The sequence below is a fragment of the Lolium rigidum genome, chromosome 4 (genome assembly GCF_022539505.1).
Source record: "Lolium rigidum isolate FL_2022 chromosome 4, APGP_CSIRO_Lrig_0.1, whole genome shotgun sequence".
In the NCBI taxonomy this organism is placed as follows: Eukaryota; Viridiplantae; Streptophyta; class Magnoliopsida; order Poales; family Poaceae; genus Lolium; species Lolium rigidum.
Window position 1 is genome coordinate 30047202 of NC_061511.1, and position 15172 is coordinate 30062373.

At 42.3% G+C, this 15172-nt stretch overlaps 1 pseudogene; it reads left to right on the plus strand.

Moving 5' to 3' along the window:
* The first annotated feature begins 5010 nt into the window (after positions 1-5010).
* On the plus strand, positions 5011-13027 carry LOC124705859 (annotated as a pseudogene).
* The last annotated feature ends 2145 nt before the right edge of the window (positions 13028-15172 follow it).

Genomic DNA, 15172 nt, shown 5'->3' on the forward strand with positions numbered 1-15172 from the left:
ACCAGACTTGCTCAGATGAAAATGTCCAAATTGAATAAAAGTTGCGTAAATATCTGAGGATCACGCACGTAAATTGGCAGATTTTTTTGATTCTTCTACAGAGACTACTGCTCAAATTCGTGACAGCAAGAAATCTGTTCCTGCGCAGCAATCCAAATCTAGTATTGGCTTTACTATCAAAGACTTTACTTGGCACAACAATGCAATAAAATAAAGATAAGGAGAGGTTGCTACAGTAATAACAACTTCCAAGACTCAAATATAAAATAAAGTGCAGAAGTAAAATAATGAGTTGTCTCCCATAAGCGCTTTTCTTTAACGCCTTTCAGCTAGGCGCAGAAAGTGTGTATCAAGTATTATCGAGAGATGAAGCATCAACATAGGTGTTGGGAGTTTTCTCAACTATGCATTTTATCTTATCTATGTGAGTTTCAGAGGCTCCCTTTTCATTATTCTTAGGCTTGCTATCCTCGTCAAACAAATTTTCAGGGACAAGCCAACCATAGTTATTTTCTAGAGCGTCATTCATTCCTAGGAGCTTACAAGGTATTGTTGTCTTAATCTCCCCACCATCATTAATATTATTAGTGTACCTTACTCTCTCCATGTCCATCTTTTCAAGGATGCTAACAAAATTGGTATAAGAGCCAAGCATCTTATATTTAATAAAGACCTTTCTAGCCTCTCTTGCTACACCACCAAATTCTTTAAGAAGGATTTCTAAAACAAAATCTTTCTTTTCTCCCTCTTACATATCACCGAGTGTAAGAAACATGTGTTGGATTATAGGATTAAGATTAACAAATTTAGTTTCCAACATGTGTACTAAAGAAGCAACAACAATTTCATAAGTAGGAGCAAGTTCTACCAGGTGTCTATCTTCAAAATCTTCAGCGGTACTAACATGAGTGAAAAAATCTTCTATATTATCTCTCCCAATTATAGACCCTCGTCCTACCGGTATGTCTTTCAGAGTGAACTTAGGAGGAAACATGATGAAATAAACTAAAGGTAAATAAAGTAAATGCAAGTAACTAATTTTTGTGTGTTTTTGATATAGAGAACAAGACAGTAAATAAAGTAAAACTAGCAACTAATTTTTTTGTGTTTTTAATATAAGAAGCAAACAAAGCAGTAAATAAAGTAAAGCAAGACAAAAACAAAGTAAAGAGATTGGAAGTGGAGACTCCCCTTGCAGCGTGTCTTGATCTCCCCGGCAACGGCGCCAGAAATTTGCTTGATGCGTGTAGTTGACACGTCCGTTGGGAACCCCAAGAGGAAGGTGTGATGCGCACAGTAGCAAGTTTAAACCAAGGTTTAATCGAACCAGTAGGAGTCAAGAAGCACGTTGAAAGTTGATGGCGGCGGAGTGTAGTGCGGCGCAACACCGGGGATTCCGGCGCCAACGTGGAACCTGCACAACACAATCACGGAACTTTGCCCCAACGTAACGGTGAGGTTGTCAATCTCACCGGCTTGCTGTAAACAAAGGATTAGATGTATAGTGTGGATGATGATGGTTGTTTGCGAAGAACAGTAAAGAACAATTGCAGCAGATTGTATTTCAGATGTAAAGAATAGGACCGGGATCCACAGATCACTAGTGGTGTCTCTCCCATAAGATAAACAGATGTTGGGTGAACAAATTACAGTTGGGATGCACATACATATATCATGATGAGTACTATGAGATTTAATCAGGGCATTACGACAAAGTACATAGACCGCTATCCAGCATGCATCTATGCCTAAAAAGTCCACTTTCAGGTTATCATCCGAAACCCCTCCAGTATTAAGTTATAAACAACAGACAATTGCATTAAGTATGGTGCGTAATGTAATCAACACAAATATCCTTAGACAAAGCATCGATGTTTTATCTCTAGTGACAACAGCACATCCACAACCTTAGAACTTTCTGTCACTGTCCCAGATTTAATGGAGGCATGAACCCACTATCGAGCATAAATACTCCCTCTCGGAGTCACAAGTATCAACTTGGCTAGAGCCTCTACTGGCAACGGAGAGCATGCAAGAACATAAATAACATATATGATAGATTGATAATCAACTTGACATAGTATTCAATATTCATCGGATCCCAACAAACACAACATGTAGGATTACAAATAGATGATCTTGATCATGATAGGCAGCTCACAAGATCTAACATGATAGCACAATGAGGAGAAGACAACCATCTAGCTACTGCTATGGACCCATAGTCCAGGGGTGGACTACTCACACATCGATCCGGAGGCGATCATGGCGATGAAGAGACCTCCGGGAGATGATTCCCCTCTCCGGCAGGGTGCCGGAGGCGATCTCCTGAATCCCCCGAGATGGGATTGGCGGCGGCGGTGTCTCTGGAAGGTTTTCCGTATCGTGGCTCTCGGTACTGGGGGTTTCGCGACGAAGGCTTTAAGTAGGCGGAAGGGCAGGTCAAGGGGCGTCACGAGGGGCCCACACAACAGGGCCGCGCGGCCAGGGTCCAGGCCGCGCCGCCCTGGTGTGTCACTACCTCGTGGCCCCACTTCGTCTCTCCCTCGGACTTCTGGAAGCTTCGTGCAAAAATATGACCCTGGGCGTTGATTTCGTCCAATTCCGAGAATATTTCCTTACTAGGATTTCTGAAACCAAAAACAGCAGAAAACAAGAATCGGCTCTTCGGCATCTCGTCAATAGGTTAGTGCCGGAAAATGCATAATAATGACATATAATGTGTATAAAACATGTGAGTATCATCATAAAAGTAGCATGGAACATAAGAAATTATAGATACGTTTGAGACGTATCAAGAATCTCGAAGTTGTCGGAGGACGTGTCGATGACATTGTTGTAGAAATACTCGTCTGACCTTTCGACCATGATCTAAAAATGGTACACCAACTTTGAGGATCAACGATCATCTATGGGTACTGAAAAAAGTGGACGGCGAGGCTTGCAAGTTACATTGACGACCAGCGAGGCGTTCGGTCGAACAGGTTGCGGGAAGCGCGGACCACACGAGTGCGCCGAGCTGGGAACAGTGCTCTACGACACCGGTTGGTCACCCGCCAATTCTGGCGAGGGTGGCAAACAAGGGCCGCCCTTCGTATGGCCGAAACTGGTGGGCGAATCGACCGGTGAAGGCGGAGGCGGCAGCTGCGTGGTGCGTCGGGGGGGGGGGGTTGAGAGTTGGGAAGAGGACGAGCGTGCTTGTTTGTCTGGGAGGACAAATAACCACGTGCTACAGACTCACGGCCTATCCGCGCTACCGCAAACCCGGCCCAAATTTAAACAGGGTTTGCTCCAGAATAGACCCGTCAGCGGGGCGTGGTCTTTATGTGGTTGGATCGTAATGCCTCGTTTTTGGATGTGGTAGGCCGCGACGGACAGCTAACGTCTGGATGCGGGTGGTCGTTGGAGATGGCCTTAGTACGGGTATTAGGTTTTAGGCCAGTGTTACTCCCATCGCGTTGCATGTGCCCGATGAAACCTATTTATCGCTGTAGTGCGGGACCGAACGCACGCTAGCAAGAACTAGGTGGGCCGCGGCCCATTCAACATGTGTTGGTCTTTTTCAGTTTTAGAAAGTTTCTAGAACTTTCCAGATCGGGTTTCTTTGTTTTTTTTTCTTATGGTTCTTTGCTGGTTCCTTAGGTATTTTTGTTGGTTTACATTTTTATATTTTTTCAATTATATATTTTTTGAACAAAAAATTAAAATTTCAAAATTTTGAATTCTAGCAAATTTCAAAGTAAAGTAAATTTTGAATGTGAGCAAATTTCAAATCTGAGCTATTTCAAAAAAAAAAAAAATTGAACATTTTGAAAACTGTACATTTTTAAAAATCTGAATGTTTTTAAATCTGGCTATTTTCCGAAAATAGTACTCCCTTAGCTGGGCCGGCCCAAGAGGAATGCACGCGCGAGCGGTGCCTGGTCGTTCCCCCTCCATCCCTCGACTTTCAGCAGCTGCCGTTTCACCTCGCGAGATCGATCCTCCGCCCCTCCGTCGGCATCTTCTCCGGCTATGAGATGCATCGCGCCTCCCCCGTCGGCAGTTCCACCCACCTTCAGGTTCTGTTGCTTCCCCCCGCCCCCTCTCCCCAAGGCCCCGATACGGTAGTAGAAGAAGAAGAGAGAAAAAAACACCCCTTTTTTAATCAAAAGCAACAGTTGAGCGATTTCATTGGATGGAATTCCCCTTCTCAGAACAATCCATTACGTTTTTTTCACCCAGTCGGCATCAGTTGGCGGTGATTTGCATGAAGATGCCATTTTTTTTGTTTAATCATTCTTCTGTCAGGATACCTGCTGCTTCTCTGTGCTTATTTCTGACTGCATTATTTCGTTGGGTGATGGGAACAGTGTGTGTAGTTTGCAAGTCCCTCTGTTTTGAAGTTGCTCCTCGTACCTAGTAAAAATCTTACTGACAATGACACTTGTTCCATGCAGGTCAGAGTTGCGTCTAGTTGGGCCGATGTCTACCTTCTCGTCAGAACCTGGATCGACCGGTCCACTTCAGGTTTATCCTCTCTTTGGTCCTCCAACTTGCATGTATCTAAAAGTTGAGCTATTATGTACTATGGTCACATCTTGGGTTACTACTTGTACTCGTGTGTATATGTTTGTGTAGGCTGTAAGATTTGTAAGCCAGCATGAGTTCAGTGCTCAATCACAGAGCACTTCTTAAAATTACTATACTTCGGATTTTGAACCGATTAATTTACATTCTCTTGCCATCGTCTGCTCGCGTGACTATGCTATTCTTGCTAGTAATTATTGATCTAGGTCCTGATGGAAATCCAAACCCTGATGGACAACTGGAAGTCTCACTAGTTGTTTTTGAGCTCAAATGTGATACTTAGCTATCAATCTTTCGATTTCCCTAGTTATTGTGCATGTGTATGCTTTGCTCAACTGTTGATCCAGTGTTCTAAGGTTCAGTGTAACTAGGATTTGCAATACCTTTTTTTTTTTGTTGTATTATATTTACAGTTCTGCTATATCTAGCCATGTAGGTATTTGGGGAAACGGTAAAAGAAGGATCCTCGTTGCATGTTCTGTTAGGTACCACAACAAAGTGCCACGTTTTCCTTTGTGGAAACTGTAGTGGTAAGACCTCCTCGTAAATGTTAATGCATTATGAACTAAATTGAGGTACATAAAGGGATCAACAGTATCCAGTGAAAAAAGAAACAGAAAAAATTCCCATAATTTGCGGAAAAGCTAATCCGAAAGCTCTGGAGTAAAGGAAAGAAATCAGAGATAGCTAAGAGGGCTTTATCCATATGCTTAACCTATCCTTAAGAGTTCTAGCATTCTAGAAGAGACCTTATTGTTTGGAAGATCCATTTCAGATGGCAAAACTCTATTGCATCTATTGTTCCACCGCTGCATTTTTTTCGAGAAAAGGAACCCCACAGGGGATCCCCAGTTTCATTAAAAACTGAGAGTCACTCAGAACATTTACATGGTTCAAGGAACTAACTCAAAATGAAAACCAGGACAAAACCTGCTATCTATTCAGCTTAAAACTAAAAAGAGAGGCCAGAAGGAAGCCTAACCATCCAAGCAACAAACCAGAGGCTAGGTACTTGAACCAAATTTACAGGTTTTCAGGCTAGCACCGCTGCATTTGGTCAAAGATTATTTTTCTTCCTTTGTATCGGAATAAACCAGCACCCAAGGGTAATTAACTCCTTGCAAAAAGGGTACCCCACTAAAGGCTGGTTAGGTACCAACAGCCTCTGCTATATTAAATTCAAGCAGTCCACATTCTTTCATATTGTCTAGCTGCAGCACACTAAAATTTGGGATCTCAGCAGGATGCCTAATTGGATTGGCATTGTAATTGCATCTTATGTTTCCATTTTTCAGCCTGTGCCAATGCAAACAGTCCACCGGACTGAGTCAGTGGAAGCTCTTTCTGATGAAGATAGTAATAGTGATACAGATGAATCTCCCACAAACGAGTATGATCCGTGGGAACCTCCCCGTCCTCGTCCTCATCCCTCATTAGATCAGTTGACGTGTCCTGTTCAACGTATGAGGAAGGTAAAGTAACTAGCCCCTGTCCCACTTCCCCCTCTTCTTATTACACATCTTCACTTCTCTCTATCAGTACATGATTCAGATACGGGATTTCCTTGCTGACGCCAGAGCCACCAACATAATCGTCCCGGACCGCACTTCTAAGGTTTTTTATACTTCCTCATTTTGTATGATTGACACATCTTATCAATATTCTTGTCTTTTTTTTGCAATATTTTTTGTAGTTACCGGTATGTTGCAACATTATAAGCAGTGTGTTTTTTCATCCCTCAAGTATTATCTGAGTGTAACTTCCATACCCAAAATCTGAAGCAACCTGAAGTTCCTCCCTGAACTATCAATACAATGCATTTTTTCGTCACCGTAAGTGGTTTTGTCCAATCCGAAGAGGTTTCAATGATGTGCTGCTTACATGTTGGCTAACTCACTTTCAGGTGCCCGCCATGCACCCATGTCATCAGATCCCTAAAAAACATTGCACACATATAATAGTAAATTCAAGAGATTTTTAAAAAGCTAGAAAAATTGGTAACATCCTATTTTTTCCGCTAAAATCATATATTTTTGTATAACAGAACTTGAACAAATGAAAAGAGCACAAATAACTGAAAATTTCACAAAAACGAAAACATCAGGGTAATTTATTTTCCTTGGATTTTTCTTTCAGTTTTTGTTATTGTATTAAAGAACTTGTACAAATGAATTTTCAGTTATTTTCCTTGTAACTTCAGACTTTCTAATAAACTTATAGAATATAATGAAGAAACTTTGTGACATGCTTGACATATGGTGGCGACCTGACCAACATGTTGGTGCCACATGATTCAGAATTGTTTTGGAATCCATTATGAGAGATGAAAGTTGCACGAGATTGAACTATTCATAGTGGAGGGCTCAACTCTGGGTGGTTTAAATGTTTAGCACTGGAAGTTAAGGGATGAAAAATATACTTTCCTAATTTAATGCGATAAGGTGTCTTGGTAGAATTCTATTGTTTTTAAGCTTGGTTTATCTGGATAACTGAACTGACTGCCCTTCACCTTGTTTATACATGATTGGATCAAATCAGGAGGCACACCTACAGTTTTATCACATATACGATCGTTTGTCGACCGTCCTCCAAAAGGATAGTGTTAAGCTCTTCCTCCGCATCTACCAGAAGTATACGGGCAGCTTGGTTTTTGGTTTTGTCATCACTCCACAAACCCTTGACTTAATTATTGCAAAGAATGCACTGCGTTGTGCTAAGCTTGTTTTGGAGGGGAAGTCGCCTAAACTCTGGGGGCAGCGAGCCAACCCCAACTACATTACGAGCTTTGGGTACTTCCCGCTCCACCAAGCTGCCGAGTCATTCTCCATTGACATGATTGAGTTACTGTTTCGTCATGGTGCATCGGCCAATCAGCGCACCTCGGGTGATAGAATCGTCGAAGGCCTCCTTCCACTCCATGTTGCCATCGAGAACACTTGCCAGCACAAGTATCTGGAGGATAATCTATTAGCTGATCAGAACTACTGGAAGGGGAATGTCGAGTACATCTACAAACTCGTACATCTGCTTTGCCTGCCTGAGATGGTTTGTGTAAAATCCCTCCTTACATCAAATTATACTTTGGTTTCATAATAGCAATAAATAAGTTCAGATCATACCAGATATTTAAACACTGCTCCAGCAGTGCTGAAGAAATAAAACTTACGGCCTGTGATTTTGTATAGTTCAACTTGTGATTGAGATAGTTTTCCTTTTAAATTTCTTATGTATTTATGTGCATAATACAAGAGGCACAATTTATTTTCAATCAAAGGGAAATGAGTGAAGATTATTTGCAATTGCAAGTTTTTGCTAACTTTCCTTGTTGATAAGAGTTTAATGCCAGTCTTCAGCTATAAGCACTACAAGTTAAAACTGTTCTGTATTGATGACTTATGCAGAAGATCTTCTTGGACACCACTAGATTGCTTGCAACTCACACGGATAATGTAGTCGATGAGCTCTCGAATTACATCAAGCAAGGGAAGCTTGTCCCTGCTGCTATTTTGCTCCTTGCAGCTCAAAGGCAATTCCGTAACCTCAATGGGTTTGATATGATCAAGGATCGTATTGGAGATTATATGGTCGCCTTGGGAAGAGAAGGGTGTGGAGTTGAAAGTGGTAAAAATACCAAGGCAAAAAAGCATCTGAAGGATATGAAAGTGCATCTTATTAACGCCATTGCTGCTTGTTAAGATAATTCTCAAAGCTGGTGAAGCTCTTGACGGATATATTCAAACTCATTCAGAGGTACCACATTTTCATTTGATCATGGCTTTTAATCTCTTACATAGTTCTTTTTTCCCATCATTCTAATATGTTATGGTTTAGCTCCCGAACCTTAAAATATTAATCATAGTGAGCAGTACTGCATAACAGTTCCCTTGCTGACCAAGAGGAAAAGAACAGAGTATACCAAATCATTTTGTACTTTTCATGTGCTGTTCTGTTTTTACAGTCCTTTTTACCTAGGCTTTCTTCAAATCTAACACTAATATCCAGTAGACCTGAGTCCAATGGCTTGGGTTTGCTCCATTATGAAATCTTTCTGAATATCCTAAAAATGTGCATTATCGTACATGTAATAATAAACTGATCATGCGGGGAAGGCCATAGAGACACTAGCTGATATTACTTACTGGCCGGTCTTTGTTACTATCACAGTTTAATCTATTTTGAGATACTTAATTGCTTGACCATGCTAACCTTACCAAAAATTGGTGTCACCAAGAATTCAAGCATGGCCTATCATATATCATATGTCATGTCACTTTGAAGTATATCTCACATGGCAGTAAACAAGAAGATTTAGCGGCATAAATAATAACTGATATTAACATAAGTGCACCAAAGCAACTATCAACTTGCATTTATTGCATAAGCTGATAGACTAGTGAACAAATGTGATAGTAAAATCTAGCATGACATCAGAACAAAGTAAACCGATTCCCAAAAGTCATTCTGACGATCCATCCACTCCCACTCACTTATCAGCCAACTCCTACTCATTGGAGTGCTCCTCAACCACATTAGTCTCTTCACCTCCACGAGTATGAGATGAATGATCGCCTTCAAAGCCACATCTTCACCACACTGGAAGTTTTCTTGATCTAACTCATACACGTCTGATGCACCTCCATGTCTAAACATGGACATCACCATGAGTTACCATAGGGCAACTGTGCCAAGAAACAAGATGCGTTGACACCTGGCATTTTATTATTTCTATACAAAGTCATCGTCACTGGCATGCACTTTCCCAGCCACTTAGGTGTCTATGTGAATCCACTCATTGCTCATTGGAACTCTAGGAAGAGAGTTAGCTTTTTACCTTGTGAATCCTCTCAAACCCTGAGTGGATCCTGGCGTTTTATTATATTGAGATCAGCACTAAGGCTCACAATCTGTTATGCTCCAATTTGTTCCTCTTCTTGCTATGGATCTAAGATTACAATAATTCAACTAACTGCTAATTGGTTGAATCTACGTGTCTCAAAACTGAAGAATGGACGTTACATATGATTTTTGCATAGTTAGTACCAATTAAGTGCTCACAAGTGGAAGATTAACATCAAAGACTAACTAACTATGCCGTTGCAACCTTTTGGATCTGTAATGCTAGGTCCCATTTGATTTCCACCAGTCAACTAGGCAGAATAAAAACTGGAAGCATAAAAGAAGAGACTATGTGTCTATTTTAATTGACTTACATAAAAGCATAGCTTAAAAGATGATAGACAAAGAAAGTCAAGAAGATTTTTTTTTCTTCCTTCACATGCCATGATAGGCTGATAGCTATGTAGGTACATATTGATGCTATCACCATGTACTTGCTCATATTCATTGGCTAGGATGTCAATAGTAGATAGCATCTCCTCATCATAAGTAAACATTCTCATCATCAGTTGCTTAAATGCTATCTTCAAGGTGTCCTTTTGCCCCATTCGATTCGCCCAAAGTTTGTTATAAATTTCCATCAAATTCTCCAATAATTGTGGCTTTCTTGTGAAGACGTCTTTGTGTTTGTTTTGCAAATGTCCATATCTATGTCTTTGTGTTTATTTTCCAAATATCTATGATAAGCCCTGACATTTCAAGCTTCTCATTGGCATCCACTAGCCTCAATCTTAGTAATATTTCTTAATGCCTGACATTACAACCTCATACATGTCACGTGATTCTTGGTTCCGATTTGTCTGTTCAAAAATCAAGCAGTTTCCCCAATGTTTCTTTGTCCTTGTGTAAACACTAAACTTAGCATAGTGAAAAAAGTGGTGGCAAACCAAGTAGCCACGGGTATCTCAATCTCTTTCCCAGCGGCGTGCCCCCTCATCTTATCAAGAAGCTTCAGATCTCTATAGATCAATGTTCTCTCCCACGCTTTGATTTGACAGTCCACTCTTTAACTTCATCTAGGAAATGTCAAGCATTAGGACCAAACAGACAGCAATATAACTGAGGGTGCTTGTCCATGTTGTCTGTAATGATTTCAACAATTTGGCCCTGTCGTCTGGAACGATTTCAATACCATTCTAGACATGCATCTCCTTAATCCCATGTAAGTCCGTCAAGTTGGCCGTAGTCTAGTCTTGTTTCTTGGCAGTGATATCTATGTGAATCGCTGTCTCCTGATTACCTTGACGATTTAATAAAGTTAGTTAAGCGCATTTGAGGTCTGTAGTGGTACTCACTGTCTAAGTCGTTTGCACTCTGATATACATGGCCTTATAGCAGATGTCAGATGAGTTGAGTAGGATACTTATGGAGTAAATAAATAAAAAATGACAAGGCGAACTTAGTTACCTGTGTCACTGGTTTGATAAAAGAATATTATGCAGGCAGCTCATCAGGAGGTCCTTGGAAAAGTTTCAGCAATTCTCCAGAATCATGATGTTGATCCTACTGGAAAAGAATTTTGCATTGAAGACCTTAACTGGTTCGACTGTTTGCTGCTTCTGCTTGTATGGTTGTTATTTTTTGTGTATATATAGACGATTTACTTAACAATATTTTAATCCTTTCTTCCACATGCTCTTGAAGCTGCCCCTATGAATGTGAACTGCCGAACGGTCTGTTACATGAACATGGTGCGTCTGTTTTTCATAGCCTGGTATTTCGACAACTTCCCAATTTTGTCAAAATAATCTGTAATAATTCTATCATGGGAAACAGGGGACACAGATTTGACCGAGGCAGCCATTGGATCACCTATTCAAAAAACAGCGGCGAAAAAAGTAAGTACATTTTAACTTGAGTGCCTCTCTACTTTTCTATTTCCATTTCTTCTACATGCTGATTATCTTTTTTAATGAATTTTTTGTTTTCTGTTTTAATTTCTTCATGCTGTTTACATGTTGAGACTCAGGAGAAAATGTCTTAAAATTCATTTGTATGGCATGTTTTTCTTAGTACACTGACGTGCACCATATGGCCTTAGTGGCATTTAAGTGTCTTTAGTGCTGCGTGTACAAATTCAAGAGTTCTTTGATGTCTAGAGCTGAAACTGTTGTTCAGTTTTCTTCTTAAGATAGCTGATGTGCAACTGATCTGTCCGGTTACAATAGCATAATAATGATCTAAATCTTTTGTCCCAAGCAAGTTGGGGTAGGCAAATGATCTGTCTGGTTGGCGTAGTAATATTTTACGGTTAAGACAAGCATGCTCTTTTTTATTCCCTTTGCACTCTCAATAAAAGAAGAGAGGTCAAAGGCAGTTTGCACCTGCTGTCAAGCACACACTTTTTTTTTACTTGTTATTCCCTTTTTGGACTCTGAATAAAAGAAGAGAGTACAAATGCAGTCTACACTAAAAGGTCTTACATTAGTGAACAGAGGAAGTACTTTTTTTCAAATGGTCACTAAGAGGAGCGCCATGCTCCCACCAGATTTTTTTTTCCACTTTTTCTGTCAAAAGGGTGAAAACGGCCCCGAAGCAGATACAAAAAGGGGGGGGGGGAGAAATCGCCCAACGCGAGGAGGCCTCCTCGCTCAAACACACACACACATACAGCAGGACTAGAGGGAGAGCATGGCCGCTCAGGTTGCAAGTATGTGAGCCAGAGGTCCACGTCGCTGCGTAGTTCCATAGGGAGGCGAGCACGCCAAAGGACGGCGTCATCCCGGCAGTTGTTGCACACCAAGGAGATAGAGGGAGCGAGCCCGGTAAACACCATGCCGTTATGGTGTTTCTAGAAGCTTGAGGCGGCGCGCGGAGTCGCCGTCAGCACGCAGGATGAAGAGCTTGTTCAAGGAGACGGGGACACACCATATAGGCACACCATATAGACAAGGAGTACTTACTATTCCCTTTTTGGACTCTGAATAAAAAAAGACGACAAGTGCAGTTTGCACCTGCTATTAAGCACACACATTTTTTTTACTTAATTGTTCATGATTCATGACATAATCCATATGCAGGCTTTGCGTGTCTTGGTTTATGTTAACATTCATATCGTTTGATGTTTATTGGATTTCTTTACACCAGGAGTTTTTTTTATATTTGTCCTGTTTTGAACTTCAAGAGGGTCTGTACATTTTGTTTGATCACGTTAAACTATGTATATGGTGTGTGTGCCTTGTTGACGTTGATATCTTGATTATTTATATGTTATGAGCAGGCTGTGGCAAAGAGACGAAATGATAGCCACTGGTATGCAAGAGATCAGTTTTTCCCAGTATGGAGATCAGTGTTAACATCTCAGTTTGTTACAAATGTCATCCCGCCCTATGCACCGAAGAAAGAGTTTCCGCAGTATACTTGTGATGCTAATGATCATGTGCCCGGTAGCTCCCAGAAGAAGTTGATTGATGAAAGGTATTCTCACATTCGTCTTGGCATGTTGGAGAGAAGCTATCCGGTAGTAACAATAGGTCATCGGAAATTGCGAAGTAATCATCGATCCAGAAGGCTTTTTAGTACTGCTGTATCGACTGTCCTTAAGATGTTGAAGCGTGTATAATAATTTACTACTCGAAGTTGGATGACAAGTAATTTTCGTCTCCCGTTTGAAGATTTTAGGGCATTCTCAAGAGGCCCGATGAAATGCGTCCGTTTTTTGTTCGGATGGGCCGGGATGCAAACACAAGAACAATCATTTTTAGTGCTTGTTCGTTTATGTCAAGGTTTGCCCCCACGGCCTGACGGTACTTTTTTGATAAATTTCATTGAAAACAAATTACATAGTTGAAAGAAAAAAAGTAGAATTTAAACAACGAGCCTCCTAGGCCTCCAAGCCCTAGCCCATTATTCATCGTCATCGGGAAGCTGGGTCAGATCAACGATGTGATGTTCAGCTATTGAGGCTTGCACTGCCTCCTCTACCGACATGTGTGCACTGGCATACCGGGGCTGCGGCCGCAGCAGCTGTGGGTGTTGGGAGATAAAGATGGTGAGCCTCTTCGCCTCCACTTCGTTCAGATCGTCCGGCTGGGCAGGGAGCTAGTTCGGCATGCCCTCCTCCTTGGCCTTGTATGCCATATCAGCGAGATAGCCTAGGTAGTTGTCGAGATGTACTCACCATAGAAGAGCTCTCTCTCGGGCTCTCGCGGACGCCTCCTCCATCTTCACGTCTGCCGCCGGCAGAGGGCCGTAGACGAACTCGTTGTCGCATGCTAGGTCGGTCAGGAGGTTCAGAGGAAGAATGGACCATCGGCGCGTGATCTCCTGGCGCCGCACCCGGACCTGCCATGGCACCGGCAGAATGGGTACCATTCGGTGGCTGAGAAGCTAGCCCTCGGGCAGGTGGACATCGTCTCACCCCACGCATGGGCTCCTGGTCCCGTAGAGTGCCCGCACCACATGAACAAGGATGGCCACGCGGTTAATTATGTGGCTTCCTCGGCTTCGTCAACAATGACCCGGCCTCGTTGTCGTGCTTCTTCGGCTTCCTCCATGAAAACGTCTTCTTGCCCATGGTGGCTTCTCGAAGCTGCCGGCGACAGGTAGTGCTAGATGTGACAACAGGGGCAAGGTAGGGGACGATGGCATGTAGGGCTGGCTGGTGGTGCAACTAAAAAGGTTGGGGAGTGGTCGCCTTTAATTGTAGCGTCAGAGTCCAAGCGCGTACCATTGATGGAGGAATAGAAGTTGAGCCGCCCCTCGCCAGTCCCAGCACGGCCGCTGAAGTTGAAGCGTACCATCAATGGCGCGCAGCGGGGCAGCGATGTGGCTTCCGTAGGCGTGGAAGCGATGTAAGCCACCCACCAACCGCCTAGTGGGCCCAAGGTGGGAGGACGCAGGCAAACACATTTGTGGCCTAAATTTAGACCGGAAATACCTCGTGGGGCCGAAAATATGTCATAGCAGATAGACCAGTCAGTTTGCATAGGGCTGTGGATTGGAGTTTTACTCATTTACTTTCGCTGCGAACCAAAATGAACATATTTGGTCCCTTTGCATCGAGCTATCCTTGTTACCTATTTTAACTTTTGAAGGTCCATTAGCGTTGTGTAGCAGCAAGACTAGGTATGGTCAATCTAGGTCACGGTTGGTGCAGTGAGGGCAGGGACGAGAGCCGCATCCCTGGCCACGTCTCTAGCCCTAATCTGAGGAGTGGTTAATAGTGGTGGAGCGGCGGGACGTGAAGGAGTCAATGGAGCAGACGACGACGAAGAGCCATGGGTAGCAACAAGGACAGAAGAAACATCCAGCAACCCAACGCCATGTAGAGGAGTCTCAATAAGAAGCTCAGGCAACATCTCCGAAATGGGAATACAACCACGAATAACTAGCTGAGCACGATGAGGCTCAAACTCTTTGCAGAACCGAGACAAGAACTCCTAGACACGTTAATATTCCATGTCATAGGGCACAATTAATGAGTGCAATTATGATGCATATTTTAAGTATATATTTTTGTACTAGATTGGACCCGCGAAAATCGCTTACTTAAATGGATCGAATAGATGAGTGGCTGATAGTTCTTGTTTTTCCAGCTAGCTGTAAACCAACGTTAGCCCTACATAGGTTTAACATTTGGTCTATCTGTAGCAACTCACAGATATTATACTAGTGATACTAAGAGCATCTTCACCGGTGTCCTCGATAACGCCCCAATAGCATTTTAAGATCCAAGGTAAAAAATGGGCTCTCACTGACGCGCCTC